At 39.9% G+C, this 20013-nt stretch overlaps 1 protein-coding gene across 3 annotated transcripts in view; it reads left to right on the forward strand.

The window, feature by feature from the left end:
- Nucleotides 1–20013, forward strand: part of akt3a (v-akt murine thymoma viral oncogene homolog 3a) — a 54590-nt gene that overhangs the window by 9604 nt on the left and 24973 nt on the right. The gene's annotated exons all lie outside the window — the stretch shown is intronic.

Here is a 20013-nt window from a genome sequence, read left to right on the forward strand (position 1 = left end):
TCATTGGGAGTCATATGATGTGGGGTTGAGGGGATAGTTGGGGTGGAGTCAGGGTGTGTGTGTGTGTGTGTGTGTGTGGTGGGGGGGTTCACTGACAGCACATCCTGTTTACAGCAAAATGAATGAGAAATGGGAAAATTTTGCAATAGCTGAAGAACATGTGGCAAAAAATAGTACTTCCCTGTCCTCAAACATTCACAGCTTATGCTCACTCAGTGGTAGTCACAACACAAAAGAAGGCATTTGTAGCAAGGCCAGACTGGACAGAATTGGCCAAGAAAGTGCTATAGAGTAGCTCTGTGATGAATGCATCACTGACTGGTAGACACTTCAGGACTTTTTTTTTTTGTTTTTCTCCTAAACCACAATTTCATGGGGTCGTGTGTCTGCCTGAGGGATAAGACTAAGTGTATGTGAATGTCTTTTAGAAGGAGTGCTTCAGGGGTAGAACAAGGGGATTTCCAGTCTTTTAGGCCAATGAGCAGCATCCTCTTGACTGTGATGCTGTTTTAGGAATGTGTAACAGAAACTCTTGAACAGGAAGTGACATGGGTACATAACAGACAGCAGGTTTCTGGGTATTGTAGGCTCAGCCTACAGCACAGCAGGAGTATATGCTGCTCCTACTACATGGACTGGATTATCGCTCTCTCACTGTGTCAGACACTCAAAAACAATCTGTATTAGTAAAAAAGAGGGGCAAATCGTTGTCAATATACGCCAACATGCCAGTATGATTCTCAGACAGTCGTCTGTGCATATTAAGAGGAACACATCGCCCCCAGTCACGACGCAGCAATACTAGTGCTTGCAGTGAGAGGGAGAGAGAGATAGAGGTTAGGGAGGAAAGAAGGGGTGTTTGTTTGTGTCAGGAATATGAATGTTTGTCTGCATCATATGCTAAATCTTTCTCTGTGTTTGTGTGTGGAGCGAAGCAAGGTCAGGGTGCTGACTCACTGTCCAGGTCGTGATACAGCAGACACTGCAGTCTTAGTCATTAAACAGCTTTATGCTGAAATAAAATGGCAAGATAGGCCAACGCAGAAAGTTAAACTTCCACATACACAAAGCTTTGTGCTAATATGATTGCATTCAGTTGTGCTCTCACTGTCTGGAAGAGCCTGTACTTTCTAACTCTTCTAACGTCTTTTTGTTTTGAACTGAGTGACAGTGACAATAGACACAGAGACTAAAACACTGAACCTCTGGAGTTTTAGAATCTCTCTGTATAAAGGAATGAGGCTCTTAAGTGCCTTTGAAAATCTCTAGTTAAAAAAATTGTAAAAACAGTTTTCCTGTTTTTGTTCTAGTCAGTATGAGAGCAATACCTAAATAACTGCTGGGTTTGTGTATAGTTTCTGCTTAGATGAGTACTGATGTGTTTGTCTTCCTGTTACTAATTCAGTCTTGTTTGTGTATTCCATAATTCAGGTTGTATTTTTGGTAATCTTGTAATTGATCATTTTAGTTTAATTTTATTCTCTCAGTTCAGGTCTACAGCAGCTGTTAAGTATGTGGTTCCAATATGGTAAAATCTTGCTATCAAAAACAACTTGATGTTAATTAGTTGGAAAAACTCTGCTTGCGTACAGAAATTTTCTTTTAATAATAAGCAGGTTGGTTGAATATTTTGGTTGTTGTTTTATTTGGTCTTATTGCTGATAGCTCAGGCTTGGTTCAGATATAAAAGAGCTTTATAAAGACTGTTGTTTGTACGTTTGCTGATGATATAACTGTTCTAAAGTTGTAGATATGTATGTCCATTGGATAAATAAAACGGACAGTTTTGTCTTCTTTTAATTTAACCAGATTAGCTAAAAGATAACTATGATAAGAAATGTCTGATTTTTATTTATTGTTTTATGCTACTCTTTCCTCTGCTTATAAATTAGAAATGATTGATTAAGAGAAAGCATTTACCCTTCAAAATATCAGTGACGGTCATGACTTCTTGCTCATGGACTTCGAAGGGACTATGTGTACCTGTGAGTTTAATTGACAAGTTGGTGTCTGTATACACTTATTTCTGTAGCTTATATCTGTATATGTATGCCCAACTGCACCAACCTCAGTCAACCTTTTTAACCTGTACTGTAACTATATCAGAGCTTCAGGATGCATCCTTACTTTCCGTATTGCCTTTCCTTTCAAACAATGAGACCAATTTGAAATACAAAGTGTTTCATAAACACTGAGTAAAAGATCCATAAGACATGAAAGAAATGCACAAGAGATCGCATAAAATAAAGCGTAATGAAATGTAAATGTAATAAAAGCATAAAGTTGCGCAAAGTTAAGATGAATTATCTTTGTAATCTTGCAACCCAGAGATAAGCATCAAGAGCTTTACCTCTACAAAAACAGAGTGCACCATGTCCTTAGATGACCGAGCCTTTGAATGCTTACTCGCTCACTACCACAATGATGATTTCCTTCCTCCTTTCATTGAATCAGAGTGGGGAGTGCATTTGGCTGCATTATGTCTTTATCAATGGAAGTAAAAAAAAAACAGTGGATAAATCCCGTAAGCTGCCACACAATGCGTCATAAAAGGAACAGATGGAGAAGTAAACCAAAATCATTATGGAATTAAAACAACTATAAATTTTAAAAATATCTAAATAAATTGTTAATTTCTGAAAATAGGTGCAAGTGTAACCTTGGAAGGACACTGTATTGTGTTGATTATCTTTGGGTAACAATCAACATTTAAAGGCCTAACAGAGCTGTTTTAGTTTAGCTTTAATATCTAAATCTTGAAGTATAGCTGTCTTCTTTTCTGCCAAAGCTGGGACTTTACTTTCTGACAACCTATATGAGGCCACAGAGGTCACACAGTAGTTGTGGATAATGTTACCTCCATCAGCATCAGCCCACACAGCAGTCAGCACAACAGATGGCTAGGAGGGAGGAGAAACACTGAAGGAGAGAGGACAGGGTGAAAAGCATTGTCTTTTCTTTGACACTTTGTCCCATGTGAAGTGCTCTTCTGTAAAGCTAATAATCTCAAAACTATATCAAAGTAGAGTTAGGCTTCTTGCAGACTTGTTTGATCATTATTTATCTCCCAAGAGATAGAGGAGAGATACAGTTTTTTTTTCAAACAACTTAGATTTATTTTTACATGAAACTTAAAGAATATAGACTCATTTAGAAAAAAATGTTTAAAGAAAATGCTATGAAAACTTACTGTTGAACTCAGAAGGGACACACAATATGCTGCAAATATATGCTGCAGTTTTTGCAAACAATATGTTTCCTTCTTTAAATTTCACTCAGCTTCATTTAAAAGTATAAATCTTGTATTTCTGCTAGGAATTAAAAATATAAAAAGGGCATCAGGCTAGTTCAGTTCAAATACCTCTTTGCATATCACTTCTATTCCCATAAGCTGTAAGAAACTAGAAATTATACTACAAATACACATCCATGTTTTCTCAAATGCAGTCATCTTAATAATATATGAATCATCACCACAGGAAGGAACACTTCTCTTTGTTCTTCCTCTCTGAGTTCAATAATTTTGTAGTGGAAATTATTGATTTCTTTGACTGCATAATGGAGGGAAAAATCAAGAGGTCAAACGAGGCTACAGGCTCGGACATATGGTCTCGATTGTGTATTGGTTATGATATTATATTATAAAAGGAATTAAATTACATTGCAGCAATTAAATTACATTGCAGCATCCTACATATTCACAAAAATGTTTGTTCTTCATAACTTCATTTGTATCTTTAGCTCTGCTCATGCTGCTCATGTTGCCTGTATCTTTCCATCGTTTGTTTGGAAATGACATAATACGGAACCCAGGAAGTAGCTGCATTAGATATTCAATGTGTCTCTTTATGAAAATCCATTTATCTGTCCCCAGTGAAGTGGCTTTCCTCAAAGCTACTGATCTCTAAACTATGTCAAAGTGGAGTGTGTCTTGTTACAGACGTGCTATGAAGTGGTCAGGATCAATAATTCTTTGTTGATAGAATCAAGGGGATGTTGTACATACTCGTCCTTGTGCAGTTTCACATTAGGCTTTTCACGCAACCTGTCTGCATCTCACCACTCTCTTATGAGACACTGAGCTGCAATAAGGAACAGCACACCTGTCCTTTCTGCACTCTTTCCTCTTGTACAGTCTCTTAAAATTAATCCCTCTGGGAACTGTACGTGCTATACTGTATACATTGGGCCGCTGTGGGGTTCATTGGGTGCAGTGCAGTGAGGCAGCCATCTTGGCTCAGTGAGTTCAGTGAGTTCAGTGATGCTGGAGGGAGGCTGGCTGGATCAGGTGGCAGTGCCAGATCTCTGATATCAATCACCAGCCGCTGCTGCCTCTGCTACTGTCTGCTGTGTCGCCTTTCTCTTTTCTCTTCTCTTTTCTTCTCTTCTCTTCTCTTTTCTTCTCTTCTCTTCTCTTCTCTTCTCTTCTCTCTCATTTCCATGTACCACTATTCATCCCCTCTTTTTCTCAAACTTATTCTACAGGCCAATAGTAGACACACAGACAGTGAAGGCTTTGTTATGAATGGCATCCTCTTGCACATCCGGAGGAAGTGTACGCTCCAGTGTGGCTTTACAAACTGTCTCCATTGTCCTGAGAATGACTCACTCTACACTGCAGAGAATGGCAGACAGCCAGGCAGTCAGACAGACTGACAGCACAGTGCAGACAGACTAGTCTGCAGAGCCTACAGACGAACAGCAGAGAGACAGTTTGTGACAGGTAGAGCCAATATGGAACAGAGGAAGCCAACTTGTGAACTAAAAAGACCTGCAGCTAGCACGTGTGGACACAAAATGTAGATGGATAACATACACAGATAACTTTGTGTTTAGCTGGAATATGTTTTTTGGTTTTTGGATTATGTCTGTGTTAGCGTTACACTGCCTCAGCATAACCACGGATAAATTTTGCGAGTTGTGAGCTCAATGGCCTGAAGCAATATAACTGTCAGCTCAGTAAGATCGGCTGAAGCATCCCTATAAAAGCCATGCACAAGGACACTCCTGGAGTAATGGATGGGTGTGTGAATGAATTAATGTAGAGTTAGGCAGTCTTGGATAAATGAATGAGTGAATCAATGAATGGAGTGCTGATCACTGCAGATGAACAGCTTGGACAGAGGAAGCGAGCGGGGAGTAAAGGAGGAGAGGTTGAATAATGGGATTAGTTTGCAGCTCAGGATCATCAAAATGCTGACCTCAAACATTTGATCACACTGTGGGTGGATGCACATATATTCACACATGTACACTTCACAAGGTTATTGTTAGTTATTATTTATCACTACTCTGAAAATCATTGTCAGAATCCAAATTTTGCTTAATGCACCCTGCTTACATGCTATACATTATCACTCCTTTCACTTGATTAGTAATAAGTGTGATCAGAAGCACCCTCAGCTAAACATATTGTCTGTCATCTGCTGCTAATAATTAAACAAATTATGCAGTTTGTTATCAATGTTAGAATTTAATACATATATAAATTAATAATTCATCCATATAAAGGTGCTACTGTGTGTATATATAAGAATGTGACTCAAGCTTGTTAGACATTTTCATGGTCACGCAACACAAATCCAACAACTAACAGATGTTATATGATGGATTTCTTTAACAACATGGTTTATGCCACTTGCATCAGTAAGGCTATTGTTGAATATCGTTGCCAATGCTTGCTTTGTTTTTCAAATTTAGCCCAGACAATGTTTTTTTTTTTTTTTTTTTTTTTTGTTTTTTTTAAGGGAAAAAACCTTTATGAATCCTAGATTTCCTACATGCCTCAGGTTCCTCCACAAGTATTTTCCCTTGTTCCAAAGGGAGCCTGTAGATGTGTCCTTAGTTTAATAAGATCTGTTGACAGCAGCTGCACTGTCCTCACTTGACAAAGCAATTTGAGTTTAAGTGGAAACCAGAATCTATGTTTAAATGTGCTAACACAGATTAGACTAATAGGGTAGTGTGTGGTTTAACATCTTGAGGTTATTGAGAGCTGGTGGGAGCAGGCTTTGGGTTGATTAGAGAAGGCAGGTTACAGTGGGGGTTGGTTTGGCTGATTTGGGCCAACAGATTAGTTCCTAGTCGCTAGCAGCTAATGTAAGTGTTACAGTAGCTGGCAGAAGTATTACCCCAGAGTGAGACTTTTTTGGCTTTTTATGTGGCCATTTTTTTTTTCTTTTCCAGTTTTGACAAAATTTTAATCCATATCTTGATATGATATTAAAACTTCTTTCTGGTTTCAAATACTAGAGAAAAATAATAGTCTACTGTATTTAATAAAATGCTGTAATGAGACCTTGTACAGCTCCATTTCAAACTAGTTTTTCTCTCCAGTATCGAGTACTACAGATAATCAGATATACTGTCTGTTTGTGCCTTTTTAAATAATAGAACAGCACAGTCTGATCGTATGTCTTAGAACTGCCTTTCACACTGACAACAGGACGACACTAGCCAGGCTGTTGCTTACCACAGCTGACAAAATGATTACTGCTCCAGTAACAGTGTGTGTATTATTTAGTATGTCCATGCTGAAAATTTCCCTAGAAACTGTTTTTGGTGCCCAGTTTTTTCTCTGTGATGATTTTATTCTTGTATGATTTTTTTTTTCACATGCTGAAGTTTCAAATAAGATAAGGATGAATTAAGAAATGCTTTATCCCCTGTTTGGGGAAAAAATGGATGTTGCAGTTGATTTGGGTGCAGCAAGAATAAATCAGGTGTATAACACAACAAAGGTGTTTTCAGCAGAACCAAAATGGTCGACAGTGGTGTACATCTGTTTGCTCAAAGCAACTGGACAGCATCCTTGATGCATTTCTCTTCAATTTGTAGCACAGAGCTCTTTGTTGCCTCATTTTTAAGTCCGAGCATGAGCTCCACAGAGCATCGTCTGTTACAGAAGCCAGGAAAGAGGTTTTTGTGGTTATTGGAGCCCCTTTTTAAAATTTTTATTCAGCATTTCTGAATCTGACTGATGGCTATTGGGTTGGTTTAGGAGTAAGTTATGCCTGGATGGAGTGTGCAGGAATCAGCACGTAGGATATGTAGTCGCTTGCTTAAATTCACTCTTCTCACACAATCTAGGATCTCAGTTTGTGCAGTATTAGTGAGCTGGCAGGGCAGAGTTTTTATTGTCCGATCCAACTTTGTGGATTTGGGTTCTCGCATACACCTCTGTGGGGTAAGATCTAAAATTCTCAGAGGGTTGTAGTGCATGTGTGAAGACCTCTGCTTATATGTGAAGCCAAGACATACCACTACATCTGAGGTTGTCTTTAAGCTCATGTAGAAGAATGATTGATTACTGCATGAAACACTTTTTTTTAAAACTGTCTTTAGTAGGTTTGATTTGAGTTTGCTCCTGTTATGCCTGACTTAATAGTTGAGCTGCATGTTGATGTTACAGTGATCATGGTTAAAGGGTCAGTCAGTCTATTTATAACTTCCCACCTGTAATCTGTCCCTGACGGGATTAACAGAGCCACTAGCTTCAGCCTGCTGTGCCACACAGACACGCTGAAAATGTGACACATGAATAAATACATGCATTAATAAAGGTATAAAGGTGTACAGTGCATGCAGACCAGAGAAAATGCATAAAATGTGACCATGTTTTTTTTTACTGTACGTGTACATGTTTGTTTGCATGCATTTTTCTTATTGGTATACACGTTTCACAGAATCTTGGTTATTTGGCCTGACTAAAAACAGAAGAAGACGACACCAAACAGTGACAACATTTTTTCATCCTCCCTCAGACTCCTCCATCTATGGTTGCCAATCTCCAGTCATTAATTAGCTGTCCATGATAAAATTCCCCATTCCCAATCTGACACTAGTGTAGAGCAGTGGACAGCAGTGGTAATCATGTCAGCAAGGCTTGGCTCAATGTTCTGAGGGGGCTAAATGGCCCCCATATGGTCCACTGGCTGGGACCCGCTCTTCACCATGCTCTCATTAAACTACTGCTTAATATACCAAGGTAAAGAAACACACACACACACACACACACAGACTAATGCATACTCTCAGCTGTAAGAAACAAATCAAGGCATTTGACAAGGGATTGGACACAAAGGGACAGGAGGACAAGGAGGTGGTGTTTGTTTCTGTGTTTGTGTGTACATGTGGTGTGTGTGTCTGTGTTTTGAGAGACTGACGCTGTACAATTGTTGACTTGCCATCTGTCATCAAGCAAAGAATTCTGTGTGTGTGTGTGTGTGTGTGTGTGTGTGTGTGTGTGTGTGTGTGTGTGTGTGTGTGTGTGTGTTTGCATAGACAGGAAAGATGAGACAGAAAGGAAAGAAAGAAACAGTGAGTGAGGTGCAGATGTCTCACAGCATAGCGGCTGGAACATGAGGTTCAACAGCAGACTGCTGTATGAGAGGAGGTGGAGGGGGAGAACTGAGAAGAAAAGATGACGAACATCTGCCATATTCAGATATTGCTCCGTGGTTTGAGTGTTTCCACAAAATATTTTGAGCTGGAATAGGCCTGGGACATTGCCTGCTTATTAAGTAGTTTGCAGGACTAGACTGGCAAGTTCACAAATATTCTTAAGTATTTAACCAATAATGCGATTTTATCTCCCTTCACCAACGTTTTGTTTCACTGGGTGTATGTCTTTGTTGGTGAAATACTCTGTGGAGAAACAGATGAGCAATTTGGAGCCACGGAGAGCAAACAGTTGAACGAGTTGGTGCAACTATAAACCTCAAGAAATATTTTAAAGTCAGATAAATCGTACTGCTTGTTAGCTGGTGTTCTTTGTCTGTATATTGGAGTTTTTCTATACTTCAGTCATCTATCATTTCCTCTTTACTGTTAGGGGAGTGACATATATAATGATTTGTTGCCTTCACTTTTTGATTGATCACTTGTTTGGAAGCTTTTTCTTTTGCAATTACAGTAGTTAGCTGTTACTGACTGGGAACTTTTCCCCATTTCCCCATTGTAGTGAATGAATTTTAACATAACTGCGTGTGAAAACTTTGGTTTGATTTTAGTCTGGCATATGTATTTTTTAATCTTGTTTGTAATTTTCAGGAAGTGCAAGTAGCAGATTTAATACTTAATATGAATACTTTGAGTTAAATGAAAATTAAAGGTTTAATTTTCATTAGTAATTGGCTAAAACTGATTACAGCATAGATGACACACATATAGCCATCTTTGTTTCTTTTTAACTGTGTGAGAGGCCTAAGTGCCTGATGCTGGCCAGCTGAGGTGGACAAGTTGTCAAAAACAGCCTCTTAGACAGAAAGGCGTTACAAAATGACAAGCACCAGCTCCCAGGGACAGAGAGAAAAGTGTTTGCTGTAGTTAAAGTGATATACTGTCTGCCACCTCAAAGTGTTACAGACAGGCAAGCGGTCACTAATTGCAATCACACTGTGATTCGTTTGTCCAAAGTCTGTAATACTTCCTGAATTTACATTGCCAAATTTTAAATAAGCAATCCATCCATCCAGGCATCCATTCATTGATCACCCAGGTTGAGTCATGGGGGCAGCAGTCTAAGGAGAGATGCCCAGACCTCCCGAGGATGGGAATGCAGAGGTGAAGTAATTTCTTCAGCATCCTTGGCCTGCCTAGGGGTCTACATCTGGTTGGAGATGCCCAAACCATGTCCAACCAAAACTAGACACCTAGTTTATGCTTGCCATTGTCATGAGCAGAACTTAGGGTGAGCCCCTACCAATGGAAGCTCATTCTGGTATCTGAGGTCTTGTGCTTTTGGTCTCTAACAGAATTATAGACAGCTTTACTTTGCTTTCACCCTTACCTGTGAAAGCACAAGTCTCTTGTTGTGGGCACAACTGGGGCGCCACTGTTTCCACAAGACCCTGAAAATATTTTTTAAGGCTTACGCTCAAGTCTTTTATTGAACTGAGTTGTGGTGTCTTTATGAGACATCGGGAAGTTTTAGTTGCAGGTGAACCAAAACAAATATGATTTTCGTTCAGACGACGAGGAGTGAGTAATTGTGAGGGAATTGAATAAGTGTTACATTTTAAAAGCTTTATGAACTGCAGTCTGTCACATCCCTCTATATCCATTATCCTTGAATTCAGATGTAAACAACTATATTACTTATGTACTTCATCACATAAAAAACTAAATAAAGTCTCTTTTCTCTGGTTATTTGTTGGCATCGCAATTTCTGAGTTGCAAGAACAAAGTTTAGTGAGAAAATAATAAAAAGTGTGTGAATGAGCTGTGCTAAATATGCCCACAGTGAATTCACCGTAATAGACAGATGGGCACACACTGAGGCAGGTGGAGAGACAGACAGGTAAACAGGCAGGACGGAGAGGAGAGCAGAGAGCAGCAGTTAGTGAGGTGGAGAGCACTTACTGTCGGCCCTTCAGTGCAGCACATGAATGGACCCTTTGAATGAGGCGCGGCTGGGCTGGTGTGTGTTGGGGGGAGTACGGGTGCAGGGGAGGCGGTGCTCTTGACAATACTTGGGGTATAGTACTTGATTGTTTACTCTTGCCTGTGGGGCTGAGCTATTGTGCTCTAGTGTGTATGCGTGCATGAGTGTGTATTTGTGGTTGCAGAGTAGAGTGTGTATGTGTGGTGGTGTGTATAAAGTTTACAGGCATTCAAGGAGACAAACGGCACAGTGCTTCTCTGTTGATCTAGAAGAGTATAGGGGCTTCACAAATGATCAGGGAGGGGGTCTTATGTTGGCCACACAAACACTCACATCCACACATAATGCCAGCTGCCGCCCTTAGCCCCAGCCCAGTATTTCTGAATTAATAATACAGGGCCAGCCACTCTGGAATAATGGTGATTTACACACACACACATCCATGCACAAAGCTTTGCACCTGTTCACCACTGCTTAACTGGACAGGGTTGGGCTTCACCACCACACGCGCACACACACACACGCACATCCACACCCCCCTTGAGTCTGTTGTGGGCAATAGTTAGACAGCTGTGTCTATCTCCTGACCCTCCCCTTCTATTTCTGATGGCAAGCTATTCTCACTGAATGATTGGTCCAGTTGTGTTACTTTGTTCCCCTGATTGGATAGTTTTATATCCAATGAGGCAAAGAAACAGGATAATAATTTGAATATGAATGTCAGATTTAAATGGGGACCCTCAAAGCTATGCACTTCTAAGTGTTAATGCACAGTATGAATATAGCAAATACTGAATGGGGGGAATGCAACCCGTTGTAAAATTGTGAGCCCATACTGGTATTGTTTTTTGTTTACTATTATTGTATTTTTATTTTTAGTATTCATATTTACATTTTTTTCATATTTTATGTTCAGCACTTTGGTCAGTGCTAGCTGTTTTTAAAATGCTCTGTAAGTAAAGTTGACTTGGCTTGTTTTTGTTCCTCCTTTTGCTCCAGACTAACAAGTAAAATCTTTGTAACTTAGCTTTTTAAAACCTTAAACCGCTTCATCATTTTCAACATTTAACCCAGATAAACAGAGAAATGTCAAGAAGGGACATTAGTGTATTGCAGCAGAACCAGACTAGTCATCAGGAAACCACTGATAACTTTGGTGTTGTTATGATGATTTTCATTTGTAAACAGCGCCTCTCAGGCATGAACTAACTGAAAGTAATAGTTGAGGGAAGTAAATTGCCTTTTTTGAAACAATTTAAAAATATATTTAGACCTGCTAAAGATTTAAATTATATTTCTATTAAAAGCAAATGAGAAATATCTATACAGCATTTAATTACTGCATTAAATGTAATTGCCAGTCATACAAAAATAAAGAAATCCAGGGTGCTAACACACAATGCCTCAAGGAGAGAAAAAGAGGAGCAATATACCAACAATCAGTACAATATGATTAGCCTGCTTATTGGCTGTGTGTGTGCCTTTCCTAATCTCATTGGATCCACCTCTTTCTGAACACAGGCAGCATGTCATTCCTAATGTTATCGGGTGTTTGAATGCAAAGGATTTTTTTTCTGGTCAGCTCAGATTGTATTTTTACCTTCTTGATGTGCGAGAAGACATACAAACACATCAGTCTTCGTGTTTTCAGTGACATGCTGCCTGGGTAGTTGTGCGTGTGGGGGTGGATGGTTATATATAAAAATGTATTTTGGCGGGGCAGACCATCTGACTGAGCCGTTTTGAATATTGTTGACAGAATTTACAGATTTAAACCTGGATTGTCCGGTCAATGATTCTATCAGCATCAATATTTGCATATCTTGCATATCTAAATCTTACTTATACATTGACAAACAAACTACGAATTTTAAAAAATGTAACAATTTTAGGGAAAGTCTGCAAAAAATAGTATAATATTTTTCTGATAAATAAAAAATGGTCATCTTATGTATTGATTTCCTGCTTTTGGCTGATGTTGGCCTATTGCAGATATATTAGTATTAACTTGTTTGTTTTTGTTTTGTACCTTCAAACTACGAAGGTTTTCTGACTTACAGCCCCTCAAAGTAAATTGGTGTATTTGGATAGAAATTTCAAACTTAACTTACCTTTGAGTCACGTAAAGTTTTAAGGACGGAAAAATGCATTTAAATTACTTAAAAAAAATTTAGCATGAGTTTTTTCTGTTATCAACTTTAAATATCATTATCACGAGTTGCAGTAATTGGCGTACATCAATTTAATGCCTCGAGAATATCTTGAGAGCAGGGGTTAAAGTGGGCTTGGACTGCCTGGATCAGTATTTTGGCACCTTCAGTTAATAAGCAATTAAATCTGATGGGTAGGTTAATGTAAATTGCTGTCAAATGAGTTAATTTTTTTATGTACTCCAGTCCCTAAAGGTCAGCACCAGTCAGGTTCAAGTAGAGATGTATTTTATTTGTAGCTGAAACTGTAAAAAGAAGCCTCTGTAATGTGTAAGGAGAAGAATTTGTACTGAACCAGGCTTCATTTACTGGACAGGAGGTCGTTCTGGGCCCAGGTGTGTCTCATGCCCCTAATAATACCTCGTCACAGGACTGATTTCTGAAAACAGAAGAGCATAGAACATAAAGCTGGGCAGATGGGGAATCGCAAAACCCTTTGAATGACACCATTAAGTCAGAAAACTCCTCACACTTTCTAAAGTTCATTAGCTTCTGTGGGCATTTTTGTGTGCGTTACATATCTGTTCTCTGTCTTTTACAAAGCAAAGATTTGCTGTAGGGGTGGGTGACAGACCCTACACAATGCGGTCACATAATAAAACTGAAATTCAAAAATATTTTCTGCTTGGGATGTTTTAGCCTGGGTGCCTCTTAAAAGCACTCCATTTTTATCATATGAGTTGGCACCATATACTTGGCCGCACAATATTTAACCACATCAGTAATTTCCATCCACTGTTTGCTGTTCCCGTTTTCCTGTTATATGGAGTCTAACTAGCATGTGCTCTAGCCATTGAATATTTGTTTACTTTTGGGCCATACATCACCTGCTGCTTATCTCCTTGCGTGCCTTCCTAGCCTGGTTGAATTGTATGATGTGTGCATTTTTTTTGGTTTTGTGGTAAAACAAGTTTGTTGTTTCCACCTTTACCACTATTGTTGGAGGGTGACATGCGGCTCTGGCTGTCGGACATGTCTGGACTGGTCTCATTGTTTCGTGCATTAGGGAATGTAAATGTTGTTGCTATAGCAATGATATCATGATATGACACTTTTTTTCTTATGACGTTAAAATGTATATCATATTGAAGCTGACTGAACTGGAGAAATGGTCAAACTGACATCAATTGACATACAAACACGGAACTGCCATCTTATATATATACTGTTCACACACACACACACTAGCACACACACTCACAACTGTGCTCTTAGGGGGATTAGAATGAGCGGCATCTTGGCTGAACCATGTTTGTCAGTCACTTTCCAGCACAGCAGCAGTGGCCACCATGCTTCAGGGAGCCACCACCATCTACTGGACTGTAGTGGTACTGCAGGAGAGGATATCATAAAAAGAGAAGAATTTTATTTTTTTTAAGCAGAAGAAATGAGTCGAGGAAAAAAAAAAAAAGGTTCAATTCTGTAGTAATGTTTCCCCAAAAGAGATGTTGTATTCCTTGTATTGCAATTGAATGTGTATGCTGCCAGTGTGTATGTGTGTGTGCATGAGTCCATGAGTGTACCTCCTTCTGTACCAGCTGAGGGAGCAGAGGGGCACCAGGGCATGCTGCATGCATGTGTGAGTGTGTGTCTAAGTGCACCCAGCACAGCTTACCAGGAGGCTCTGGCTGTGTGCAGCTGGCTGGGTAAAATCTCCTTGGCCCCCAAGGGATGGACATACTCCCATGGGTTTACACTCAATCTGGTCACCCTGTGGCTGCCCTGCCCTGTCCCAGCTTTCTGTCACTGTCATAGCTTCAACCACACACACACTGAGCCTTGTCTCACTCTCACTCAGTATCTTGCTCAGTGTTTTCCCCTCACTCTTCACCATGACATCCTCTTCATCATTACACTGTTGTGGCTCCGTGTAGTAACGCCCCACAGACAGCGCTATAAGCTTCTACAATTACTCTAGCACTAAATGTTTAAACACAGCACAAGCAGGAAAAATGCCATCTCAGTTTTACAGGGAGCACGTAGCATAAGTTTTATGCTCTCACTGTATTTAAAGCAGTCATGCACACGCTGGTAATGTGGTAATGAGACTAATGCACACTAAGTAGATTGGCTTTGAAGAGTCTGGACTCGCCTTAAGAAGTCTGAGCAGACTGGAGTTAGAATTGCTGGGGTTGAGGTCACGCATAGAGATATTTCCTAATAAATGCTCACATGGCTGATGGAGTAGACTCTCCAGATAATGCTAAAATTTTGCGCTCTTTTGAACCAGTGAGACTGACAGTAAATGTCTTCTGCAGCTGCATATACTGGACAAACTCTCAGAAAGATATAGTCATATTGAAGCATCTTTCAGCACAGTTCTCCCAGTTCCCCGTATTCTCCGTGCTCTCTGTGCAGTCACTACACTGTTACCTTTCCTAACATCAGAAACCAGTTAGGTGTACCTCTTCGTCCTCCACACGATCTGTTAATGCCTCCTTCACACAATGTCTTGTGATGTATGTTGACTTTTGTCAATAAAGAGGTCAGCTAAAAGCCCACCTACCAGTTTGACTGTGTTCTGCTTTTGTTTCACAATGGTTCGTTAAACCCCTAAAAAACAGTAATTCCTGCCCACCTACTATAGGTCAACTGCATAATATTTTGGTTTTTCAATGCTTTTTAAACATGATAATTTTTTGCTTTAATGCAGTAACTGGAATGTCACAATAATAAATAAAAAGACTAATAAAAGCTCAACTAAATCTGCTCTGGAAACTAACAGAAACTAACTAGGATTGAAAGCAAACATTCAAGGCATAAAATACATGAAAAAACGAATTTAAAGAAATACAAAACAGCAGTAAATCTGATTGCAAGCAAACCCTGTTATATGGAAGTGAGTGTGTGGTGTTATGTGGCCAGACGTTTTTCTTTCTGCTGGTGAGCTGCTGTGTATGTGCTGGAACGTGGCAGAAATTTCCCTCCACCCTCATCCCCGCCTCTCCCTACCTCTATACACCACCACCCACCACCTCTCCAGCTCCCAGAGTGCCAGTCACACAGCCCCGTCTCTGCACCATCTGCATATCAGCTCTAGCCTCGGCCAAAGCATTAAATTAAATCCCTGTTTGGGTTGATTAACAAATGGCTGGTGAGCTCACATAGTTATGGACTTATTTATTTAATTGTCATCAAAGCTTTTCCTGATTTTCGTCTGTCGTGTTCTCAGCTAAAATGTGGTTAAATCAGGAGAGCAGAGGTATACCGATGTCCTTAAGGAGTCAGTGCGAAACAAAGAGATGGGGAGAGACGAAAGAAGTTTGTGCAAGTTTGTGTGTCTCATTCCTGTTTTGCTGGCTGAATTTCAGCCTCGTCATTTGTACCTGTCTCCCCATTTATTCTCTCTGCATTTCCCTCACTGATTCTCTCCTCTTTTTTCCTCCGCCCCGAAATGAATAGTTAATCAGTCCGCTAATTGAGTGACAGTTAGCGAGCGCATTGTTGTAATTGTCCAATCAGAAAGCTTGGAACGGACACAGTCACAGCTGATTCATCTCTGCTTCTTTCTGCTAAATCCACAAGCTGCAACTGGAGGAGGTGCCAACGAGATTTATTTCTCCTATAAATCGGAAAAATTACTTTAAAAAAGTCTAGCTTGATTTTTATGTCATGTTGACCTTTGTGAGTCAGCGTTACACTTTTATTTAATATTTTCCTAATAGTTACAGAAAACGGAATAGAGAGGAATGTATGAATATGCAACCTCTCATTTCTAATTATATGGAAAAGAGCACTTTACATCTCCTGCTGAAGTCTATATTTTGTCGTCTTTTTGAAGCAATTTGAATACACTTCAGAATGGTGTATCCTATTCTCCTAAACATCTTCTGTTCCTTCGATCCTTCAGATCTCCCACGTTCTCCTGTTTTACTGATACCCTGTCGTTCTAACAAGAAACAAGAGACTCCTGTTGTTTTAAGCACTGTGTACTGTAGTATTTACTAATTGGCCTTAAGGGAAAAGTAAAGTTGTGCAGAAAACTAAATGAAACTGAAGTGAGGAGTCCGAGAGAGATGGTGTGGGAAGGAGACCGGCTGTTCTGTTTTCTCCAGCAGTCCAAGCTAGAGACATGTGGCTCCCCAGACAAGCTGTCCAGAGTGGGAGAGCTCGCTGGACTCATTACAGGCAGGGCCAAGACGGGATAGCTTGACAGAACAGCATTGGATCATACAGAGAATTGGATCGGTCAGAGCAGAATTGTTTTAGTCTGTGTGTGCGTGTATGTGCATGCGCGTGTGCTTGTGTTTGTTTGGAACGGCGTGTGCGGACAACTGTCCATCTCCTCTCTCTCCGTCTGTGCCACCCCTGGCTGCCCCCCCCCCCCCCCCCCAGTGGACATGTACACACAGAAAAACACACTCACAGACTCACACACTCACGTACACGCTGTCTAGGCCCGGCCAGAAGGATCGCTTAAATGTTTTCAGTTGTACTGGACAGCTGAGGGATGAAGTGGCCAACCACAGGCTTCCATTGGTTGGACACCTCATCTAGAAACTGACTCATAGAAATGACTGGACTTGGACCGGCAGGCCAGCCGTCGCTGCCAGTTTATAATAGTTTTATCAGTTTAACTTTCTCTTTATCTTCATCCATTTTGACAGTCAATCCATCTCTTTTTCAATCCAGTTTGAAGTTAAGCAGAGTTTCTTTTTTCCAGATGATCAGTTTCCATTTTCATTCCTTTCTGAGCTCACAGCTGGAACGGATAAACCTCCAAAACTGCTAATTTCTGTCAACTTTCCACCATAGATCTTATATTCATTCATTTTTAATGTCTGATGCATATCTATAAGAGCTGAACACAGTTGCACAATAATAATTTACATGTGCACTGCCAAACTCAGTTTGTGTGATGTGTAGGAATGTCATTTTGATTCTTGATACCCATATGAAGATGTCATGGTATGAAAACCAAAAATGATTACCCTGTTTACTTAATCGTAAACCTCTCCAATAAAATGTATTTTTAGATCACTGACACAATGGTTTATCTAAAATATGAGCATTATATTTTATTGATACAGAAATCTTGGGAGGCTTGCTGAGTAGTTTAGTAACATTACTACAAGGTTGCATTAGGTTAGCTTCAGCAATAAAACAACATTACATACTAAATGTGCACAGAGGGACTAAATATTTTCAGTAGTACTGTAGAGTTTAGTTTTTATTGCAAACATTTTATGCTGTGGACCACAGATGATTTTACACTGCCTGCAGTACTATCAGGATGGCCGGGCCAATAGGACACCTGCAAAATATTGTACATACATTATATGAAAAACACAATTTTCCTGACATTTTCTCTTCTGTATAGTAATTCTGGCATTGGTGCTCCTGTGCATTTCATTGAAAAATAGATATCCTAAACCCTCCTTCAGTTTTTACACTGTGCAAAGCTATCCAATTGGATTGGACCTTTGGGTGGGCTCCTTCTGGCTTCCATAAAGATGGATCATGACATCTTCAATCTCTAAAAACACTGAACATCTGTATTTAGTTTAATTTTTACTTCATCTTCATCTTTTCAAAGTCCATCCATCTCTTTCTTAATCCACTTTTAAGTTACTTAGTTTCACTTTAAGTTTTTTTTCAATCATTAATCATTAACTTCTGTCTACTGATTAATATCTAATGATTAAATCATAAAATATCATAAAGATATCTAACCTCGGAATTAAACTTTCAATAAATAGAGCATTAATACACTTTCTCTGATGCAAATCTAAAGGAGCTTAACTTAGCTACAGAAGAGAATATCTCATCATAATGTTTTCCAGACACGGTCTCCGCAAGCACTGAACATTATAACCTTCAGTATTTATCACAGGGCTTTTTTTTGCCTTAGATAATTTTTTCTGGACTTTATAAAGCACACGTTGTTTAGAAAGTCTAGTGATTTTCCACTTACATTTATTCACAAAGTAGCAATGAAAGAAACATTCATTCCTGCTTCAGGGAACCAAAACCCACAAAGTATAACAAAATGCTGAATTGATTAACTGTGAACCTCATTAAATATTTATTATCTTTTTTTATGCCCGATTATCTATTATTGTTTGGTCAGAATAATGAGAGATTCTGGGTTCTTTTTTTTTTTTGCTTGTTTATAATCTACCCCCCTCTCCCCCCATATTTTTTGGAATGCTTTCTTTAATATTTTTTCTTTCATCTTCCTTATGCCTCTCTCCACCCCTCCCATTCAGCCCCTCTTGCAGCACTCTGTTTATCAGTAGCAAGTGATCCAAAGAATATGCTTTGTTTCTGAAAGAACAGGAGAAGGAAATAGGAAAGGAGGAGAGAGTGGGTGGATTTGTGAAAAAGAGAAAAATAGAGACTAGGAGAGGAGAGGAGAGGAGAGGTGTGATTTGGTAGCCCTGATGACGCACTGGCACCCACAAACATTTTATGTGTCTGTCTGTCTCTGTGTGGTGGTTCAGATCAGTTGCAATCACTCCACTCTGCGCCACACACACGCACACACACACACAAATACACACATGCACCTCTACCACCATCAGCGCCCAGAGGTACCGGCAGGGCCCGCAGTCGCATGGTTCCTTCGGTGGAGCAGGTGTTTTTCTGCGATGTGTTAACGAGCACGGCCTGCTGTCATTTCCGCTTTAAATGGATGTCGCAAATAGAACACACACACATATATAAGCTCTCCGTGTTCTCTTCTCCCAGCGAATTAGCTGAAACAAGGTGATCAAAACTGTTACTGAGCTTTGTATGTCAGCTGTGAGCATTTCTGCACATATTATGTGGAAAAGGTGTGTTAAAAGTGTGCGAAGTATGCACGTGTCAAACATTGGCTAGTTTATTTAAAGGGGCTGAGGTTTCAGCTGCTTAAAATGACAAACTGAGACGTTTACACAGCTTCCATCTTACCCTGTATGTGCACTCATTGTACTCGTCCAACTTTGTGTGAATCTGCACACGTGTGCACTTTAATCCATGTGTGTATCCATGCTGTTCCAGTAAGTGTTATCCGCCTCTGTGGTGTGGAAGTGCTTGACACTCATGTAATCCTGCAGCGGGTCATCTGATAAAGCTGTGGTGCCACCTTTGCGTCAGTCTGTGCCAGCCAGTTGGGTAAAACTCTGCCACCAGCTGCTCAGCAGATGTTTATATTTGTCTCTGCAGTCTAGGAAGGGTTATTTTCGATAAGCAATCTTATCTGATGTAATCTTGTCTCATCTGATCTGTCTCTTCTTTCTTGTCTTCTAGTGACCAGTGGTTTTTGTAGATTTGTGTGCGTTGTGTGTCCGCGTGTGAGTATTTGGTAGAGGGGTCGTCACCTCAACACCTGCCCATGTATCAGCCAGATGATGTTTCTGGCATGGATAGTTTGAGTTCTGCGCTGGTAAACATGTTTTTGTCATTTTTTACATGATAATCCGATCTGAATCTGGC

This window comes from Simochromis diagramma, unplaced genomic scaffold (assembly GCF_900408965.1).
Source record: "Simochromis diagramma unplaced genomic scaffold, fSimDia1.1 OVJJ01000421.1, whole genome shotgun sequence".
NCBI lineage: Eukaryota > Metazoa > Chordata > Actinopteri > Cichliformes > Cichlidae > Simochromis > Simochromis diagramma.